The sequence below is a fragment of the Phoca vitulina genome, unplaced genomic scaffold (assembly GCF_004348235.1).
Source record: "Phoca vitulina isolate PV1807 unplaced genomic scaffold, GSC_HSeal_1.0 scaffold4, whole genome shotgun sequence".
Lineage (NCBI taxonomy): Eukaryota > Metazoa > Chordata > Mammalia > Carnivora > Phocidae > Phoca > Phoca vitulina.
The window spans coordinates 46,221,486-46,238,051 of record NW_022589707.1 but is presented as its reverse complement, the minus strand read 5'-3'; the positions used below and the strand labels follow the sequence as shown (position 1 = coordinate 46,238,051).

Here is a 16,566-nt window from a genome sequence, read left to right as displayed (position 1 = left end):
GGTAGCTCTATTTTCAACTTTTTGAGGAACCTCCATACTGTTTTCCAGAGTGGCTGCACCAGCTTGCATTCCCACCAACAGTGTAGGAGGGTTCCCCTTTCTCCGCATCCCCGCCAACATCTGTCATTTCCTGACTTGTTAATTTTTGGCTGCACCAATTTACATTCCCACCAACAGTGCCCAAGGATTCTCCTTCCTGCACATTCTCCCAAATACTTGTTATCTTGTCTTTTTTACAATAGACTTTCTAACAGGTGTAAGGTGATATTGCATTCGTAGTAAAATATTAATGACTAATTTCCATACACCCTCAACTGTCCTGCCCCAGTCTCCTTCATCAAACTATCCTGGCAAAAACCAACCAATTAAGATTAAATCCAGCCAACTTAGTTTCAAAAACCATGCAGCTGAATATGGCTGAAGAAAAACCCCCAAACTGATACCAGTTAAACTCAAGTGGGCCTTTAGTGCTGCTCTGCAAACCCTCTATACTTGGATAGTTTATTCACTTTTCCAGTCTCCCGAGCCACTCTTTCACACCTTCACTGATCTCAAACCTTGAACACCTCCTCCCTATTTGCCATTCTCCAATAACGACTTTGCTCCTACTTCATCAGAAGATAGGCACAATCAGAAGACAACCTCTATCAATTCCCGGCCCTACATGTATCAGGCTACGTCTGCCTTTTCTTCTGCTTCTGTGGATGAAATCTCTGTGTTACTATTTAAGGCAAACCCCTGTTTAAAGCTAGAATCCATCTTCTACTTACCTGCTCAAAGACAGCAATCCTTTCCTTTTCTCTCCAGCATCAGCAACTTTTCCCTTTCTATTATACCAGTCTCATCAGGAAAAAAATGCATTGATATATTTAGAAAACAAGAAAACATCTAGAAAAAGAAAATTCTTCCCACACCTACTTCCTACTCCATTTCTCTGCTTCTCCTAAACAGAGTTTTCCATACTCACTGTCTCCAAATTTTCTTCTTCCATTCTCTTTTAAACTCATTCCAACCAGGTTTTTGACTTTACCACTCTTTGACAAACCTCTTTTCAAGGTCTTTAATGACCTGTTCGTGTGACTAAGTCCAACAGCTGATTCTCAGTCTTCACCTCAACCTCTCAGAAACATTTTGTACAGTTGGCTACTCCCTTTTTCTGGAAACATTTTTTTTTTCTGTTTTGGCTCCTAAAACTCTGCTTTCTGTAGGCTCTCCTCTTACATCATTAGATTCTCCTTCTCAGTCTCCTTTGCTGGTTCCTCCTCAGTCCCGGGGTTTGTTCCTCAGATAACCCCAGGTGATATCCTCTAGTCTCATAACGTTATTTATTTATTTGTCAATGATTTATTTATTTATTTTAGAGACAGAGAAAGCACGAGAGCGAGTGTGGGGAGGGGCAGAGGGAGAGAATCTGAAGTAGACTCCCTGCTGGACATGGAGCTTGACCCAGGGTTCGATCCCGTGACCCTGAGATCATGACCTAAGCCAAAACCAAGAGTCAGATGCTCAACTGACTGAACTACCCAGGTTCCCCAGTCTCATAACTTTAAATATTATCTCTATGCCGATAATTCTAAAGTTTATTTCTCTAGCTTCACCTCTCCCCTGAACCTAGACTATATATCCAACTGACATTTCATTATCTCCAGTGGGACATTTATTAGACATCCCACATTTAACATGTCCAAAGCCAGTCTTCTGGTTTCCTTCCTCAAATGTGTTTTATCTCCAGGCTCCTTTATCTCAGCACATCTCAAATCCATCTCTCATCTTCTTAGACAAAAAAAGAAAATTCTATTAATCCATAATTATTTCTTTTCATATATTCCACATCCAAATTTTCAAGAAATCCTGTTGGCTTCACCTTGATACTCAAAAATCTAACCACTTCTCATAACTTCTCACCACTTCCACTACTAAATATCACCACCAATATCCCTCATCTGGGTTATTGCTATAATCCTGATTCTTTATTGTATCGTCACAGCAAACAGCTAGAATCATCCTTTTAATTTTTTTTAAAAAGATTTTATGTATTTATTCATCAGAGACAGAGAGAGGGAGGCAGAGGGAGAAGCAGGCTCCCCACTGAGCGGGGAGCCCGATGTGGGACTCGATCCCAGGACCCTGGGATCATGACCTGAGCTGAAGGCAGACGCTTAACGACTGAGCCACCCAGGCGCCCTGAGATCATGTCACTCTTTTGCTTAAAGAACCCCCTAGCTGGCTCTCATCTGTACAAATTAGAATATAGGCTAAAATGCTTTAACAGAGACCCAAATACAGTAAAAAAAAAAAAAAAAAAAAAGTTATTTCTCTTTTTTGTAGAAGTTCAAAGCCATGAGGGAAGTCCCGAAGGATGAGCAGCGCTGCTCCATCAATTGATCCTGAAAGCCAGGTTTCGTCTGTCTTGTTCTGCCGCCTTCCTGTAGTGCGGGTCTGCTGATAATGAATCCTCTTGGTTTTTATCGGAGAAAGTTTTTTATTTCTCCTTCATTTTAGAAAGATAACTGTTGCCAGCTATAGAACTCTGATTTAACTCTTTTTTCTCCCCTGTCCTTTAAGATGTCACTCCACTATCTTATGGCTTGAAAATAAATCTCTTGTACTTCTTTCCTTTATACCACGTGTGTATTTTCCCCCTCTGGTTGCCTCTAAGATTTCTCTTTTTATCTTTTGTTTAAAACAGTTTGAATAGTATATGCCTAGGTGTGTATGTGGGATTTTGTTTGTTTTGTTTTGCTTTGTTTGGTATCTATCCTGCTTGGTGTTCTCTGAGTTTCCTGCCACTGTGGTTGGTATTGTTCATTAATTTTGAAAAATAAGTTTCAGCCATGATTTAAAACATATTTATTTGGCCTCATTCTCTCTCTTTTTCTGAGAGTCCCACTACGTGTTTGAGACTCTTTGATAATGGCCCACAGCTTTTGGATGTCTGTCCTCTTTTTTTGGGGGGGGAGGTTAAGATTTATTTATTTATATAAGAGAGAGGCAGAGGGAGAGAATCCTTAAGCGGACTGCCAATGAGTGCGGGGCCCAGTGTGGGGCTCCATCCCAGGATCCTGAGATTATGACCTGAGCCAAAATCAAGAGCTGGATGCTTAATCAACTAAGCCACCCAGGCGCCCAGTCCTCCTTTTTATACTCTTTTCTCTTCATGTTTCATTTTGGGTAATTTATATTGACCTATCTTCAAGTTTACTGATTCTTTGCTCAAATGTGTTGAGTCTTCTGATGCACTTAGAAGCATTCTTCATCTCTGTTATGGTGTGTGTGATTGACCTGGTTTGAGATTTATTATTGCTATGGTTACGCTTAGGGCACTCCAAGCTTCAAATTCCTATAACATTAGTTTGTGTTTAGGATGGAGCTGATTTGCCAGAAAGTATTTTTCAATGTCTGCTTCACCTTTAGGTCTTTCTGCCATATTCCATTCAATAGAAGAGTGACTAAATCCAGTCTTACCTTCAAGGAGAGGGGAATTAGGCTACATGTTCTGGACAGAAGGGGTGTTGATTGATCACTTAATTAATTATTTGTGGAGGGTCAAGAGAGGGTACTTATTTATTTACTTATTTGTTCCATCAATAATAATCTCATTTTAAGAATATAGAGACTGTTGGAGCCACAGATACAAGGGGAATGTGTACCCACCCACTCATAGGCTTTTTTCTATGGACATGGCAGAATTCTTACTAAAAACATTTGGTGAGAGTCCTGTTGAGGCATCATGCTGAGAATTTCCCCAGGAATTGCCCTCAGCCAGAGGATGTTGACTTGGCCAAGATTATACCTCCTCCCCGGTACAATATGGGGCTACAAAGGTGTGGTTCTCTTGCCTCAATCTGGGACATCTCTAAAGAGCCAGTTTAAGAGCTCCCCGTGGTGGTGGGGGGCGGGGGGGGCGGGCAGTGCCTGGGTGGCTCAGTTGGTTAAGCATCTGCCTTCAGCTCAAGTCATGATCCTGGGGTTCTGGGATAGAGCCCTGTGTTGGGCTCCCTGCTCAGTGGGGAGCCTGCTTCTCCCTCTCCCTCTGCCCCTCCTCCCCATTTATGTTTTGTCTCTCTTTCTCTCAAATAAAAAAAAAAAAAAAAGAGCTCCCCATGGGGGGTGCCTGGGTAGTTCAGTTGATTAGGTATCCAACTCTTGATTTTGGCTCAGGTCATGATCTTAGGCTCATGGGACTGAGCTGCGCATTGAGCTCTGTGCTCAGCAGGAAGTCTGCTTCTCTCCCTCTCTGACCCCCCACCCCCTACTCTCTCTCTCTCAAATAAATAAATAAATCTAAAAAAAAAAAAAAGCTCCCCATGGGATCAATCAAAGCTTCTCTTACAACTGCCTGACAATTCAACTGCTCCCTCTGCCCAGTCCTGCTGCTTCTGTTCCCTTACAGGTATTTTTTTTTCCTGAGCACATACCCTAGTAAATGATCTGCATGCAAATTCCACAGAGTCTTAGAATCTATTTATCTAAGAATCCAATCTATGGCAGCTTTGTACTCACAATGCACAGTCATTTTTACAGTAATATTACCCATACTATTACTAGCAACATACTTACTGAAAACAATTTAAAATGATTTGTTTATATCATTTTTATTTTATCTTGTGTACTTCTTTTTGTTCTTAGGTTTTATCTTTTTAGGGATATGCTAATTACTATTTTAAAATCACTTGAAATAGTTCCTCTCTGTATGGTTATGACAAGAACTCAATAATTAGGTAAGTTCATTTGGTTCATGGTTTTTTTTTTATTTTCGAGGTTTAAGTTTAAACTTATTTTATAATATGTAAAATATTTACGTGATTCCCATTAACTATAGAAAATGGTGTATATTTTCAGAAGTCTAGCTTCTGTCCCTGTTTGTTCCACCCTTTCTCATGTGTAAACATTTAAAAAGTTTTTTGGCTTATTCTCCCATTGTGGTAATTATATTTTTTTTTCTTTTTTTTTTTCTCTTCAAGATGTTCTTTATTTATTTGACAGAGAGAGACACGGCCAGAGAGGGAACACAAGCAGGGGGAGTGGGAGAGGGAGAAGCAGGCTTCCCGCTAAGCAGGGAGCCTGATGTGGGGCTGGATCCCAGGACCCTGGGATCATGACCTGAGCTGAAGGCAGACGCTTAACGCCTGAGCCACCCAGGCGCCCCTGTGGTAATTATATTTTCACATAAACAACTACTGTGGGGAGAGCAGGGATGTACCATCTCCACTTTCATAGATGAATTGTAGCAAAACATACACATTTTTCTCTCCCTTTCATATTTCACTTAATATATCTTGGAAGGGCTCCTGGGTGGCTCAGTCAGTTAAGCCTCTGACTCTTGGTTTTTGCTCAGGTCGTGATCTCAGGATTGTGAGATCAAGCCCCGAGTCGGGCTCCATGCTCAGTGGGGAGTCTGCTTGAGATTCTCTCTTTCCCTTTCCCTCAGCTCCTCCCACTCGTGATCTCTTGCTCTCTCTCTCAAATAAATAAATAAATCTTAAAAAAAAAAAAAGAAAATATGTCTTGGAAATCATTCCACTAAAGCATATAGAGGTATCCTCATTCTTTTTGTAGCTGCATATTACTCCATTATTTGGATGTTCTGTAGTTTATTTAACCAGTCAACTATTCCTGGGCATTTAGGTAGCTTTTAGTCTTTTCCACTTAAAATGTAGTGCTGTGATAACTAGCTTTGTATATAGATTGCTGGAGGAAAGATTGCTGGGTCAAAGGGCAAATGCATAGATAATTTTTCTAGAAACTGACTAATTCTCTGGGATTGTATCATTTTGAATTCCCAGGAGTGATGTGAGTGCCTGTTTCCCTACTCATACCAAGAATATGTCAATCTTAAAGCTAGTAACCAAAAAAAAAATAGTATTGTACTATAGTTTGAATTTGTATTTTTCTTTTGTGAGGGAGGTTGAGCATCTTTTCATATGCTTAAGGATCATTTGTGTGAGTGAATATGACTCAGTATACCATGTTCAGATACTAGTGAGCAAGCTGGAGAGACAAAAGAAATGGAGGGTTGGCAGATTCTTTTTAAGAACATGACACATGAGTTGTACCTCGTAACTTTCACTTTCTATTAGTTACAAGAGAAACTAGGAAGTGAAATTTCCAGTTGGGTGACCATGAGTTCCATTAAAACCTGCAATGGGGTAAGTGTTCTATTACCTGAAGGAATAAAGGGTGAGTGGACGGTGGGGACAGTTCTACCACACCATCTCATTTTAAGAAAAACCCAGCCATCACCGTTGCCCTACATGATTTGGTCACATGTTTCTTCTCCTTCTTCTTCTCCTTCTCCTTCTTCTTCTTTTTAGTTTTTTTTTTTAGAGAGGGAGCAGGGGCGGGGGTAGAAGGGCAGAGGGAGAGAGAGAGAATCTTAAGCAGACTCCGTGCCCACGTGGAGCCTGATGTGGGACTACCAACGGGCTCAGTCTCACGACCCTGAGATCATGACCTGAGCCAAAATCAAGAGTCGGGCACAACCAACTGAGCCACCCAGGCGCCCCAACATGTTTCTTCTTTATCCTCATCTGCTACTATTTTCCTTCTTACTGGTCTTGCTGTTTCTCTAAAAACCAAGCATCATCTCTATGATTCTATTTGCTTTTTCCTCTACCTGGAATAGTCTTCTCCCAGGATCCATGGCTCACTTCCTCACTTAAATTTCTGCTTTCTTGAGCATTGATACTGATTAGCATTGTCCTTCCCAACTCGTGCCTCTCCTTTGCTTTTCTTCTTAGAACCTATCATTATCTGACGTAATAAACATATTTCACCTTTGCTTGTTCAGTTTCTCATGTTTTGCACTCCCTAATTAATGATAAACTCTTTGTAATGTTTAAGTGTACAGGCACTGACCTAAGTGCTCATGCTTTCTATATATTTAAACTGAGTTAATTCTCAGGACAACCGTCTCATTGACTCTTGCTATGCTATTGCTACATAACGAACCTCCCACAATTATGAGGCTTAAAACAATTATCATTTATTATTGTTCCTGTATCTGTAAGTTGACCAAGGGTAGACTGATAGAGAGCAGGTTTAGCTGGACTTGCCTCTGAGCTCAAATTGGGTCCACGTTGGTTCCTTGCACCAGAGAACTAGCTGAGGATGTTCTGCTCATGACAATGGCAGGGGCACCAGGGGGCAAGCCCCACCATGCAAACGCATTTCAAGCCTTTGTGTCATGTCTGCTAATATCCCATTGACCAAAGCAAGTCATATGGCCAAATACAACTTGAAAGGAACAGAAAAGTATACTCAATCATGAAGGGGGGGGAAGGGGATGTTTACTGAAAAATCATCAAATCTGCCATTTTATTATTCCTATTTTAGATGACGAAACTGAGGCCCCTAGGAAGGTAGGTAGCTGATCAAGGTCACATACTCAATACTGGTGGAATAGTTCTCATCTAGCCAATATAACTCTAGTTTATACCACTGATATGAGAGCAAGAACTTAGTCTGTTTTATTCTCAGCACCTAGAACAGTGTTTAGCACTTAGAAGGCATTCAATAAATATTTGTGGAGCAAATAAATGAACTCAGCACAGTACGTAGCCCTTGATTGGTTGGTACTTGATAAATGTTAGCTATTATTAAGAAAAATTATTCAAAACTTGGGAAGAAGGTAAAGGAAAGGCAGCCTGTCTTTTCAGTGTCACACTGGAACATCATTTAACCAAAAGATTACTTAATTATCTATGGAAATGTACCTCTTTTGACTCTTTTTTTTTTTTTTTTTTAAGATTTATTTGTTTATTTGAGGGGTGGGGGCCGAGGAAGAGGGAGAGAGAATCTTAAGCAGACTCCGTGGAACCCGGTGGGGCTTGATCTAAAGACCCTGAGATCATTGACTCACTATTTACTACTGATTACAGATCTGAACTCTATGAAGTTATATTTTTGTTTACAGATTTTTGTTCATTACAGATTTAAATATTTCTAAAATCAAATTATTTTTTAAAAAGCCCCCAAACAAAAGGTAATGTTATAGTGTTCTGAAGGACATTAAGGAGTATTGTATCTAACCTAGTAATCTATTCTAACAGTCTTCCTCCATGGACAAGAAATCTTTTTCTCTAATTCCCTGTGGAACAACTTCACCATTTTGTTCCCTCAATAATGAGTTGAGTATATCTTTGACATGTCTTCATTCTCTATATTGAGTTACATATTTAACTTCTTGAAAATTGTACTTTAATATTAGCACTGTAATCGAGTTTTGTTTTTTCCCCTGAATCTGAAAGTGGGTTTTCACTTTTAATTTAAGTCAACACTTATTTACAGAATTTCTGTTTCTCTGGGGTAGGGGATGCAAAGCTGGACTGCAGGGGTGAGAGTAGAGATGAAGAAGCCCATTGTAAGGTGTTTGCTGTGATTCCCAGACTTGCATCCTAGCCACTGGAGGGTCAAGGATTGCTGTGGCCCATACCCAGCACCCTTGATGGCCTGAAGTTGTTATAAAGGCTTTCCAGGAGCCTGTGTTAATTCAAGAATCTGATCATGTCACTAGAAAAGCTTACAGATTGTCATCAGACTCAGATCCCCAAAAAGAGAAATTATTGAGGCTTCAAATCTTGCTAGAAATAACTATTTATCAATAATCAGTTATTATAATGGATTATTGAGGGCAACCCTCCTTCAGAGCTACTATGAGAGAATTGGGGTTTTAAGATTTTATCTTGAAATGAACAAGTAAAGGGGACCCATTAAAAAAAGTTTAGTTCGAGGAACCCCCCTCAAAATTCTGGCTACTTCAGTCATCGGAGTTTCCTTAATAGTCTCAACAGATGTCATTAATAGGCCATACTGAAATCCCATTGCAATATCACGGAGACTGTCTTTAATCTGGAACTTTTCTCCCCAAACCTTTTACTCTTGGATTGCGTGATAATTCTAAGTACTACGTTGTAGTGTACAAAGAGCGGTATGGATTTCCTTATTGGGCGTATTAACATTCTAGTAAGTGGCCGGTGAGGATCAGAATCAGGACTTCGAATACCTAGATCTTCTATTTCCACAACTAGGAAAGTTGCATTGTCCGGTTAGCTCTTTTCTGGTAATATTTGGACAACCTTCAGCAAGGTGAATAAAAGCCCGTAGCGCTGGGCCTGAATTCCTGTTCCACTTTCTCCTTGTTAGGCAGCCACTTTGTGACTCAGTTCCCTTGCCCATAAAACAAGCTGACCAGTTGGAGCCCTGACTTTTTAGGGATTATATGAAATAATCAAAGTGAAGGATTTAGCATGGAGCTCGGCACCAGACAGCACTGCTTAAGCCAAGATTAATCAGTGCTGGGCTGTTACTCTCGCTTGCTGGGAGCCTCACGGAACACCCAGTAGGCCAAGCAGCCGGAGGGCGGAAGCGGCGGCCCCCACCCAGCGGCTCAGACCCGCAGAGGACAGGCCCTTTCTCCCGCGGGGTTCGGAGCCCGGAGCCCGAAGGCCCCACCCCCGGCGCTGACTCCGCCCTCAGCGGGCTGGGGCGGGGACGCCGTCTCCCGGGAGACGGGACGCGCAGCTCCTCTCCGGCCAGCGCCTCCGCCCGCAGGTCTCGCACCGCGAGCAAAGCCCTCAAGCCAAGTAGCAGCAGGTGGGGGCGAGGGGCCACGCTGCTTGCAATCGCCGGAGGAGGTGGGCGCCTCTCGCGACGCGTGTGGGAGGGAAGGGGCGTCCTCGCCCACCCCAGGTTGGGCAGGGGCGAGCGCGTGGAGCTGACCGGTCCCGCATCCTGTCGCACCTGCGGGATGGCTGCCCCGGAGGCGCGCCGCTTTCCAGAAGTCCCGGGCCTTCGCCTAACCTCTGTCGCTGGCCTGGAGGTGGCGGGCGTGATGGAGCTGGAGGAGGAAGAGGAGGAAGAGGAGGAGGAGGCGGCGGCGGCCAGAAGAGCGCGGAGTTTCGCCCGAGACGCGCGGGTGCGCTTTCTCGGCGGCCGCCTGGAGCTGATGCTGGGGCTCCCGGCGGAGAAATGGAGCCAGTATTTGGAGAGCGAGGACCACCGGCAGGTGCTGGGGGAGTTCCTGGAGAGCCCTAGCCCCGCCTGCCTTGTGTTCAGAGTCGCCACCGCGGGGCCGCTCGCGGTCTCCCGGGAGGTAAGGGGCGACAGGCAAAGGGACCCGTTCTCGCCGCCTGCCCTGCATAGCGGGGACAGACCAGTCGCGCCTTCTTGGATTCCCGTGGGGCACGCACTCGGGCGCTTTAAAAAACTTTCTTTGGAGCTCTTGCCCTGGAGTCTGCAAAATCCCCCACGTGCGCCCACTCTGCAGTTAAGCAGCTGTAGTTTAGTTTTCTAGAAGGTCGGCTTGTTCGACCGGGATAAAGCAGGAAAAGCTGTGCTTTCTTTAGCTGCCTGGGCCTTTGGTGCAAGGTGGGTTCTCGGTTCCCGATAACTTCCGTTTCAGTCGCTCTTGGGTCCGTCTGGGGGCCTGTCTTTAAAAAATGTTTAGCAGAGTCTGAATAATTTGTTCTGTGCTCATTCTGACTGCTTTGTCACATTTCATCTCGAGTAAAATAGTCCTTAAAGGAGTTCCCCGGGCAGTCTGCGCGCACATGGTATTTAGCAAGCATGGTAAATTTTTTTTTTCTTTCCATCTTTTTCCCTTTTTCTTTGCTCTCCTTCCTTCCTTCCCCCCTTTTTTTTTAAATTTTTAAAAAAAATTTAGACTGCTCCTCCGCTTGAAGGTTAAGGTATCACAAGTACAGCATTTGTATTCAGTTTTTTTTTTAAGTGAAAAGTTTGGAACATGATTTACAGTCTTTAGTGTTGTACCGTGCCTCAGTGTAATGTTATACAAGTGTTTTTCATCATCACTAGATGTGGTCACTTTAATAGTTGGGAAATGGAATCCCAGAGAAGAACAGGAGTCTGCCTTAGGATTTTGAGTTTTGAAATTTTTTGTTCTCCTACTTTTGCAGTTATAACTAATTAAAAAAATTTGTCAAACAAGGAAGTAGGACACTTAACTCCAATATTACCCAAGTTAAATGATTATATCTGAAGAAATAACGCAGTAGTTGTGGAAATGGTAGAATATCTTCATTAACCACTTTATCTTGAGAATAGAAATAAAAATTAACCTCCTGTGCCTGGTCTTCATTTCAGTTTGGCTTATTTCCAAACAACAACAACAAAAAGGTTATAAAAAGGATTAAACCTTTCCTGAGATAGAAAACTTCTAAATTCTCCTTGAATTTGTTTTTAATTACTAGATGTTATGGGATGTAATGATCTTGGGTAATTGACATGCCCTTTAAAGGCAATACTTCCACACCAATAATGCCATTAAATTAGCATTATAAAAGAACAAAGAAAACTGTATACATTTTGTAGAAAGGGGGGAAGGGAAGCAGAACTACCTTATTTATAAAGGTAGGCAAGATGCCAGGGTTTTTTCTTTTTCTAGCGATCGAGCTACAAGTTAGATACAGCAAATCCTGTTTGTTAACATGGAAACTATACTGTGAACTTAAACTAATTATCTTGCTCTTGTTTCAGATTCCAAGAGATGCAAAACATAAACTTGTTTATATTGCCAAGAAGATTACCGAAAACATTGGAGTAAATGATTTTTCTCAGACGGTTTTATTTGGAGAGTTAACTGCGTCATCATTTGGACATGTAACTGCTTTCCTAGATGAGGTACTAGTCTTTAATATTTGAATCTTTATGACGCTTGGCATTATTCAGAAAAACTCTGGCTATTAAAAAACTGTAGAAGCCAGTAATCTCTTTAGCCAAGTATATGGAATGTGATAACAGACTGTTCCTGAAGTGAGATGATACTGGTGCTGATATTCAACGGACGGTAATTTGTAGGATCATCCTTCTTCTCTGTTTCTAAATAACAGAAGTAAAAAGCAGCTTGAATAGGCTTTTGTAATTAGCTGTAGTTTTAGATTTCACGTTGATTAGAGACAAACTGACACTTTGGAAATGAGTATTATAAGTTTTTCAGATTTCCCTTAGTTTCTGTGTCACTCAGGTCAGATAATGGGGAAAAGGTAATGGAAACAAAGTTTTTGAAAATGCGTTAAAATTCCTCTTTCCTCTCCCCTTAAATCAGAGAAAAGCTCTCTAAACCCAGGTTACTTAAACTTTTAATGTAGGGTTTTTTAATGTGGGGTTTTTAAAGTGGGATTTAATGTGGGATGCGGGGGGATTTTATTAAAGGCAGGCTGCTCCAGGAGGTCTGGGGTGGGGCCAGACTTCTTCCTGTCTAACCTCCTACTTCTGGTGTTCGTTCACAGACCAGCTTTGAGAAAAGATGTACCAAATGATCAGGTTCTGTAGAACTAGAGCAGTGGTTCTCAAACTTTGCTGAACGTGAGAATCACCTGGGGAACTTTTCTAACCGACCCTTGCCCCCGTCACTCCTAATACCAATTAAATGAGAATGGATTTGGAGCCCGGTGGAAGTTAAAGATCCCCAGGTGATTCTCATGTGTCCCCAATTTCGGGAAACGCTGGATTAGAAATCACATCTCTGTCATCAGTTCAGTCCTGCCAAGGCCAATGCTTAAGGTAGGAATAATTACCAGCATATTTATTACTAATGATTTGCCATTCTCCCTGTTTCACACCTATTCTGCTTCCTGGGACCATCCAAGGTCTTTCACTCCCAACTTCAGTACCCTACCTTGGTTTCCCTCTCCTCCTCTTGAATTGACTTGGTTTTAGATGATTTCAGGGAAACACTAAGAGAGCTTTCAATCCCCCCAGGCCCCTGGGGCACTTTTTGGTCTGTAGCAGGAGCTCAAGAAATGTTTATTGAGCTGAACCTGATGAAAGGATTTCACATGAAATGTGAATGGCTTTTGGTCATTTGAACCTAGATTGCCATCCACTGGGGCTTGGAAGGGCAAGGCCGCACTCTTCATTGGGGTTCTTACACTACCATCAGTGTCTCGCAACAAGACACACAGCTCTTTGAAGTTCCTCTGACCTTTCTCTGGATTTGTGTCAGTCCCAGGGTCTGCCTTCCGCTCAGAAGAACGTTAAATGAAAAAGAGTAAGCTGTCAACAAGTACATTTATCGTAGGTGTAAACCATACAGAACCTCAGAGTTTAAGTGATTTAGAAGATTTATGTAGTTATGCTTGAGAATCTGAGTATTAGAGAAAAAAAGTAAGATGACACTTATGAAGTCACTTGGGTTTATTTATGAATGAGCCTTAAATTCGGTATGAACAAGGCTGTAAGGCATAGCTATGTATTAGGTTAGAAGCATTTATAAGGAGGGCTCCTCGTGCCTCAGTAGGTTGGGCATCTGACTCTGGATTTCAACTCTGGATTTCAGCTTCGGTTGAGATCTCAGGGTCGTGGGATGGAGCCCCATGTCAGGCTTCGTGCTCAGCGGGGAGTCCGCTTGATATTCTCTCTCTCCCTCTGCCCCTCCCTGTGCATGCTCACTCTCTTTAAAATCTTTTTTAAAAAGGATTTTTACAAGGATTGTCTTTGCTTGGTATCCAGTATAGCTCACAAAATTGGCTGATTGACAGTGGTTTCTGATGATGAGCAAGGTACTCCCAAACTTCTCTCTCTAGCTAAGAGCTCTCTCCCAAATTTCAAACTTGGAGATCCACTTGTTTTCCTGAAATTCATGCTTGTTGGGTAGTAAACGTTGAACTGATCTTCCCCAACCTGCATTACTTGTGGTTACCTCCAGCATAGTGGATGTGAACTCCATCCTTCCAGTTGCCCAAGCCGGAAGACTTGGGAGTCAGCCCTCACTCCTTTCTTTGTGTCACCCTTTGTATCCATTCTGGCAGGAAATCATGTAAGTTCTACCTTCAAAATACCTTCAGAATCATCCTCCATACTCTCCTCCACCGCTGCCACTCTGGGCTGGTTCACCATGGTCTCACGTTAGTCTCATAACTCATCTCTCTGCTTTTGCGTGGTTTCCATCTAGAACCCATGCACAACACAGCTGCTTGAGGGATTCTGTTGCAGCAGGAGTCAGAACATGTCACTTCTCTGCTCAGACCCTGCCCTGGGCCCCCTTTCACTCCGAATCAGGGCCCAAGTGCTTGTAGTCATTCAGACTTGGCATGTTCTCTGTGGACCAGGGTTCTCAGTGTTACCTAGAAACGTGTTAGGGCTGTAGAATCTCAGGACCTTCTTGAGAGCTCCTGAATCAGGACCATCAGGTAGTTCTTATTTACGGAATGGAAGCCCTAGTCCAGAATCTGTGATCAGACTTCTCCATGACCTTTTTGCTGTTACTTGTCTCAGGTACACTTCTGCCCCGGCTATTTCTTTATCTTCCCCAGAATTCACTCAGCCCCTTCATGTCCTTCACGTCTTTTTGCTCAAATAACTCCTTTTAATAAAGCCACCCTTTGGGAGGGCAGGAACCTTTGCAGGGCTAGAGACTACCGTTAGCAAATGAGGCACCCACTTCAAGAGCAAAATTTACAGGTAGGCGAGGAGGAATCAACTCAGTAATCAAGATGAAGTTTTAGTGCAGTATTTTAAAAAACAATGAAAAAATCACTTTAAATAAAAACCGATCGCTAACAGTGCCATACTAGATTATATTGGAGCCTGAGGCAAAAGTAAGTAATATCGCTGCTGTCTTTATTTTAAAATGTTGATAATTTGTTCATCATGAATTTTTTTGCATTAATTTTGATTTAAAAAATCTCTTAAGGGGCGCCCATGTGGCTCAGTTGGTTAAGAGTTGACTCTTGGTTTTATCTCAGGTCATAATCTTATGGGTCATAAGATTGAGTCTAGTGTTGATCTCCGTGGTCAAAGGGGAGTGTGCTTGAGATCCTCTCCCTCTGCCCCCCACCCCCCTGCACTCACGTGTGATAATGTGCACTCATTTGCTCTCTCTCTAAGGTAAATCTTAAAAAAAAAACAAAAACTTAAAATATTACTCATCTTGATTCCTGAGTTTTTTGGTGCCCTTTGATACTCAGTTCCAGCATGAATGCCTCACTTGCCTTACCCTAGTCCCTGCTCTGAATCTTTGTTTTGCTCCCTGTTGTGGCCCAAACCACCTAAGACCTTGCCTGACATGTGGTAGGAGCTCAGTACTTGTTGAATGAATGAAAATCAGTTAAGGGCTAATTGACACCCTGTTCTCATAAGAGACAGAACACTGAGGCTTCAAGGTATTTCTTTAGAGAAGAAGCATTTGGTATATCATCTCTAATATTTCCGTTTGAATCTTTTTGGACATGTGAAAAGGACACTTGGAAATTTCATGCTAATCTCAGTTATTAATCCATATTTATTGAAGACCTGGTTGGTGCTGGTGACTGGACAGACATGGCAATTACGGATGTAGTTTGCACCCTCAGAAAGTATGCCGTCTGTTCAGGGAGGCCGATTGCCGAGTCTGCGGTGGGAGGTCACAGTAGTCATGCTGTGGGAGCCTAGGGGCGCTCCTCACACCTAGAAGGCTGGCAGGGGTGGGGGGACTTTGGAATAGGATGATCATGGGTCTCCCTTTGCCTGGGGCGCTTTTCGTTTCCATCTGTTACAGATCAGTTAATGTCTGCTAATAGTTTTTAGTGTCCGTTTTTACTCTCAAAAGCAGCCACAGTTGTATGGTAAATTACTTGGTCCCCACAGTGTTGAAGGACAAGGAGGAGAGAGCTAGATGGAGGAGGAGGAGGAAGGGCATTCTGAGCAGGGGGAGAAACAATGTGAAGGCACAGAGGTGAGGAAATGAAGGTTCATTTTTTAAAAAGGAATAAATTAAAGTAGCTGGGTTGGGGAACCAGAGCTGGAAGGTGGTCAGAAACAAGGCCGGAGAGGCTGATTAGAAAAAACAAACGAATAAACAGACAAAACAGCCATGTATTTCAGATGGTTGCTAGCAAAGGCGGTAGCCAAGCCCAAATTCATGTGTTGGTTGGAAGATGGTTGTGGTAATGCACATTCTAGGAAAGTTTTTATCAGAGCAGGCTTAATTAGGAAGTTGTAGAGTCAAATGGAATGTCAGTGGTCCCTCATGACTTGCATTCCAAGCTAATCAACTTGTAACTTTCTGATTTGTACATTAACGAGAAACACACACTACATACAAGGACTGGTGGATTGGTGATTCTGTTGAATGAAGGAGAGACTGATACAGTGATTGCTTTGAAAGGTACTGAGGGAGTTTTCCAGTGTTTGGCTGCTTTTTTTTTTTTTTTCTTAAGATTTTATTTATTTGATAGAGAGAGACACAGCGAGAGAGGGAACACAAGCAGGGGGAGTGGGAGAGGGAGAAGCAGGCCTCCCGCCGAGCAGGGAGCCCGATTCGGGGCTCGATCCCAGGACCCTGGGATCATGACCTGAGCCGAAGGCAGATGCTTAACGACTGAGCCACCCCAGTGCCCCCCAGTGTTTGGCTTCTTAAATGGGGATAGAATAAGGAAGGGATGGACCAAGTGTTTGAATTGAAGGTGGGGAAGGTCATTTGTGCCTTCATATTTACTTTTTTCTCATTTAAATGATACTCTCACTTATATTCAATGTTGAACAGTTTTTGGAGTTTGACTCCGCTCCACAGAGTAATGGGAATTGACGCTGATGTGCTTGGGGCCTCCCAAACTTCTCTCTCCAGCC

At 42.7% G+C, this 16,566-nt stretch overlaps 1 protein-coding gene across 1 annotated transcript in view; it reads left to right on the top strand.

The window, feature by feature from the left end:
* The first annotated feature begins 11,615 nt into the window (after positions 1-11,615).
* Positions 11,616-16,566, top strand: part of DNAH11 (dynein axonemal heavy chain 11) — a 320,378-nt gene continuing 315,427 nt past the window's right edge. The window contains exon 1 of the mRNA XM_032401311.1: positions 11,616-11,640. The gene's annotated coding sequence lies outside the window, so the exon portion shown is untranslated. The remainder of the gene's footprint in view (positions 11,641-16,566) is intronic.